This window comes from Rosa chinensis, chromosome 7 (assembly GCF_002994745.2).
Source record: "Rosa chinensis cultivar Old Blush chromosome 7, RchiOBHm-V2, whole genome shotgun sequence".
NCBI lineage: Eukaryota > Viridiplantae > Streptophyta > Magnoliopsida > Rosales > Rosaceae > Rosa > Rosa chinensis.
The window spans coordinates 59,461,014-59,467,013 of record NC_037094.1 but is presented as its reverse complement, the minus strand read 5'-3'; positions in this window follow the sequence as shown (position 1 = coordinate 59,467,013).

Here is a 6,000-nt window from a genome sequence, read left to right as displayed (position 1 = left end):
CCAAAATGTTTGGCTCCAAAACCAGCTGGTGTGCAAACAGTCTCTTTTGAGCATGTGATTGCGCAGGCGTGCCAGCACCGCGGGGTGCAGTCGTTGGGGTAGTCCCTTGACCTGACTTCTTCTTCAAGCGCTGTAGATGAGGAGAGCACCAACCTCGTCACAGGGTTCTTTTCTTGCCTTTTGGGAAAGGACTTTTGCCTTACGGGTAAGGACTTTGGTTGTGATCTCTTCGGTCACCGTGTCAATACTCAACATTGTAGGTTGAGCAGAGAAATCACTGGGACGTTCTGAGAAAGCACGGGGTTTGCTAAAGCGTATCTTTAGCTTCGCTGGGTTGCGAGGGCGTTACCCTTGCTTCGCTGGTAGTATCGGTGGCAGTAGTACTAGCAGTCGGCTCGCGAGGAGACTGAGACTGGAAGCACGGTCGCCGAGTTGATCTGGTGAGGCTGACAGTCGGCTCGCGAGGAAACTAGGACTGGCGGGTGGTCACCGGGTTTCAACGAGGTTGAAGGTTTGCTCCGGGGAGGCTTTGTAATCGCTGGGATTAGTTGATTCGAGAGAGAGAGTTTTTTTTTTATTTCGCCACTTAACCCTGTACTTATACCCTAGGGTTTCGACTGCTCCTTGCCTTAGAGGGATTCTTAATTGAAGTTTCCTGTTTAATCTCTACTACTCGACCTCAAGAAGGTTTCGTCTCCTTATGAGTCACGGAGTGGGCGAAGCTACAACCCAGACCCGAGTAGCTTTATTTTTGGGCCGCGGGTATCGGCCCATTGGCTGGAACCCACTAAAGGATCTTGCCAAAAATACTTTTGGGCTCAAACAGACTCCATATTCTCCTTTTCAACATCACTATTGGGACTTTGCTTCCTACAAGTCTAGCATAAATAGAAAGGACGATGCACTTAGAAATTAAAAATGGTAAGAGAAATTCTATTACCAGTGCCCAAACTAAATAGGGCATTCCTCCTATGCGATAAAGTACAACTCCACAAGCAATACAATGATAAGGGTAGGTGTAGTGAAGAAACTTATGGTAGCTTTGTTTTTTCAAATCTCCAACATTAATTGTATAGCCGTCCATCATACTACAAAATTTAAGTTAATGAATACTAAGTACGTGTTAGTTCAACCAAAAAAAAAAACTCAACTCTTATTTGTACTGGAAACAGTGAGTGAGGAGATCGAACGTACAGGAGACTTATAGATACACTTCCAAATCATTTACGAAAATCAAAGATCCAACTAATGTGACTAAACCAGAAACCCTTAAGAGGGGTATGAGGGTCGCTCGGGGGTGTCCGTAAACTGGTGGTGACTCCTGTGCGAGCTAACCCATTCAAGAGGACTTATAAAACCGAAAACCAACTCCATAACTTTATAAATTACAGAAAAGGCTAGGCTTAAGCTTTTCCGATGTGAAATACGTAACAATTAAAACAAAAAATGAAATTTAGGGTATGGCTGAACCTGAAGTGAATGAACGGCGCAATAGGTGAAGAAGTATTCGAGCCATTTGGGAAGCTTGAAGCTTTTGTGGGCGAGATTTCTATGGAAAGATAGAGTTACTCCCACACCGGTGACATAGTAGAGTACTACCGCCAACCAAAATGCAGACCAAGTGAAGGAAAATGGAGCCAGAAGAGCAAGGAGATGTATAGCAGTAAGGGTGAAAACACTAGCTATGTCGACACCGTTCCATTGCCTCCCCAGAAAATATACCGGCTTTTGCACCACCCAAAGTAGCCTTGCCATCTTCTTCAAGCTAAGCTTATATTAAGCTATGTTGCTTCTCTCTTTTGTAGTTGTGTATGAGTGTGTGCCCATATATATACACACGCACACGTACATATTATAGCGAATGTAGGTGCGTGGAAGCTAATTATGGGAGCTGATTGTTAGATTGTGATATTAATTGTTCATATTCATTACAGTATTGGACTGCATGTCTCATGTCTGCATTTACTTTTCCATGGTTTGAAGGGGGTTCATTTTTGCCTTAATTAGTCGAACCATGCATCATTTTTTTTTGGGCATCGACTCATTAACTTCTTTCTTTATTTGGTAATTGATACGTACAAAACTATTAAAACGAGTTGAATTTCTGGCGGTGGCCTTCTTTGTCTTATCGGGTGCATGTGCTTGTGTGGTGTATCGTGTACGTCATTAATTCTTCCAATCTGTACGAGTCCATATCCTTTTCTCTTGGGTTGAATATGTAAACCGTAACGAAGAAAAAGGAAAACTTATTAATTATGTACTTGGAGATTCAATAATTTTGCTGTTAGGTTATAAGTATCTAACCTGCAGATGCCGGGAGAAAAACTAAGCATTAATTAACGGCAGCATCTATTGGCCGGTGGCCAAAACCATTGTCAGACTTGGTTATGGTTGGCGGTTGGTCGAGTTACAGATCGATAATTCATAGAGTATCGACCTACATAGTGTAATTATTCTATGGTCACAGATGTCATGTGGTGGTCTGAGTCAATAATATTACTGAATTTAGTAAGGATCATGCAGTGGGGTGAATTTTTTTTTTAACTTAATAGACCATTAAGAAATAAGTACAAATCATTTGGACCAATGACATCAATCCGGGCCACCACATGTACAATGGTCTGAAATCGTATCACAATGTTCCCTACAGAGAGTACTGCATAAGAAGTAGTTATAATTTTGGCTCCACGAGCAATGAGCCAATGAGCAATGGGGATACCAATTGCCAGCGTATCAGTCAAACTTATTACATAATTAAGTTCACATTCATATAGTCATTTAATTATTATTGGAATTATTTCAATGGTTTATCGAATACTTATCCATCTTTTGTTTCATCGCAGCAGATAAAGCAAAATGTTTTGGAATTCCGACTTGGTTGGTTTGATATCTTTAAGTATATATGATCTTTGTAGGAACTCAAAATATAAGCGGTTCAAGTTGAGCTTGTATTAATGTATAGTATCCCGAAATAGTATAAGTTTGTACTATGAAGCTTGAGGAGTTAAGGGCTTATGCACTCTATTACAGTCACACTCACTTGCAAATTAAAGCAACTAATTGTGTTCAGTAAAATATGTTGAATCAGAAGTACATTACTCCAAATTAAATGAAAAGGCCAAATAAAAAAACCAATGTCAAAGTTTTGGATTACGTTTAATGTTAGTGATGTGACTGTACATTTACTCAAATGAAGATAACAACGAAAGTGCAGAAAAACCAGTTGCATAAATATGATGCATTCATGAAACCTTCTATTTAGGTTACTCCAAATTATGCTTTAGTTTGGATTATTTCACTGCAAGATGAAATAATCTAAACTAAAGCTATCAAATCATAATAATTTTAGAGAGCAGTCTAGAAACCCTAGAGCTGAGCTTAGAGAGCAGCGGCGGCGGCTTCAGGCCAAACCCGTCAGATCTAGAAGAGAGAGCGTCATCTCGTCGTGGTGATTCTTCAGGGCTTGGTTGAAGAGAGAGTGCACATGCAAGGTTGTGCTTGTTTGCTTGGCGGCGTGTGGCAGAGGCGCTAGTTTTTAGCGTATAGGAGGCAGATCGACGCCTCTGGTTTGGGCTCAGTGATTAGGAGCGTTTTTCTTCTGGTGACGGCAGATCCAGACGGTTGCAGGTCTTCCTGGCCGTGTGTAATCGGTGTTTCTTCCGGTAGCGTCGAGTTCAGATTGACACTTTGTCGGATTGTCGGTGTTCTATTGATTGAAGAAGCAAATCAGCCTTGGTGCTTCCTTGGTTGGTGGGCAGAGACTGAGCCCAATGGTGATGATGGGTTGGAAATATTGGCCGCCAGAGACAGCAACGGTGAAGAGTTGGCAGGAGGTGCACCATCGTCCTCTTGCTAGTTTCATCTTTTCCTGGGATTGGGCCTTTGGGCTTGGTCTCAAGTTTGGGATATTAGGGCTTGTCTTTTAATTTGCTAGTTGGTTTTTAGTCTATGTTAGTGAGAGCTCCTCTATGAGCCTTTGAAGAAGTATTTGGTTTCAACGTACCACAATGGCGTGCTCGGCGTTTGGAGTCAGATAGAATAGATTGCCTACAAGGGCGAGGTGTTTTTTGTTAGCATAGAATACTCTGCGCTATCAATGTGTATACAGAGTAGTCTTATTTGTACTATTCTAACCCATGATTTAGGGTCATATTAATGCTATGAACTCTTTATTTCAAAAAAAAATCTAAACTAAAGCTGATAATATATACATCCAAAGTATTTTCCCGTATTCATATCATTAATACTAGACTCCAAACACACCCTATGGGTGTGGATAATTACATAGAAAGTTATTCCAAAAAATGTGGAGAAAATTGCTGCACATATTTTGTTTTTGATTTTTGTTAATTTTATTTATTTATTTGTGAATTGCCATTTTGTCTTTCTCAAATATTTCAGTTCAAATGTTTTTTTTAATATTTGAGGGATATTTTGGTAAAATTTTTTGCTTTGGCTGACACACTATCGAGTCTACATGAATGTCGACGACATACCCCAAACCTCCACCCAAACCGAATGTCAGTTGAGTGGGACCACCTGAATATCATCGATGCCATCATAGTCACCTAACACCACCATCACCGACTTGTAGAACCATAGTTCTGCTTACCAATTGGATCTTTGAATTGATAATGAAACCTTTTATTAGGATATTACCTTATCGCCACCTTATGAGAAATAGGCCAGATATTGAAAATGGGCAACATGAAATGATTTGGGTCGAGAACTGTTGGTTACTAGTAACCTTGCAACAAGGAACACATCAGTCTCCTCGTCCTTTTCCACCTGGAAGCTTAATCACCCTAGATAGCCAACGCTGGCATTATACAAGCTGCCATATCATCAATTGCCGCCATTGCAATTTGGATTAACAAGAAAGAGAGACAGATGAAAGAAAACTACTAAGCTAAGAAAACCTGGTTGGGAAGAAATCATATTGGAAATGAAGATGAAAGGAAATCAGGGAATGAAGAAATAATAAGAGAGAAGGAGAGGGAAAGGAGGAAGGTATGATACCTTTCTCTTTTTTTTTTCTTTTTTTTTTTAAAGAACCGTAGCTATAAATCTGACATAGTGCTACTACAAAAATTTCCGCCTTTGACACCAGAGCCTCTTTCCGTTTACCACCTCATTGTACCACATTCATCTTCATAGGATTTGGATATGCAGCGGCAACAAATGTGTAAAGAAGTGCAAGGAGTTGATTAATAAATTATAAATTAAAATAAAATCAAGGGGAGGATCAGAGGAAAAAGGGTAACTACATATTATACAAGGCCATATTAAAAAAAAAGCAAAAGACAAAAAAGTTGAGGAAATTCTTCACCGAAAAATTACCCACAAAAAAAAAAAATATTGGAACAGTTTTTTCCACCACGTTCTATAAAATAGCTACCCCAATAGTTTTCTCTCATACCTTATCCACACCCATACGATGTGTGTTTGGCTTCTAATCTATACTATTATTAAGAGAAGATAGTTTGTCAGTCAAAACAAAAAAATTTTACTAAAATATCCCTCAAATATTAAAAAATATTTGAGAAAGACAAAATGGTCAACTACTCACAAATAAAAGAAAAACAAAAGGAATTTAATTAAAACAATTAAAAATCAAAACAAAATATGTGCAGCAATTTTCTCCACATTTTGTGGAATAACCTCCCAATGTTTAAGGAAAACTGAAATTGGGAGAGAATTGAGTCGCCATTTCATTGATAATAGGGGTCTCTTTATATAGAGGATTACAAGACATAGAATCAGAGTTGTATAAGGAAAGATAATCGTACAATTAATCGGATATCTATGAATATCTCCGAGAATATATCTAATTCTAAACTGTATTACAACTAGGTCAAGTAACCTAGAGTTTGAGCTAGACACATATTCTGGATTTACTTGAACACTCCCCCTTGTGTCGCCCAAATGTGGTGCTCCTCTCGTTGCCTCATTAAAAACCTTGCCGAGTAACAAAAACCCAGTGGGACAAAAATAACCTCA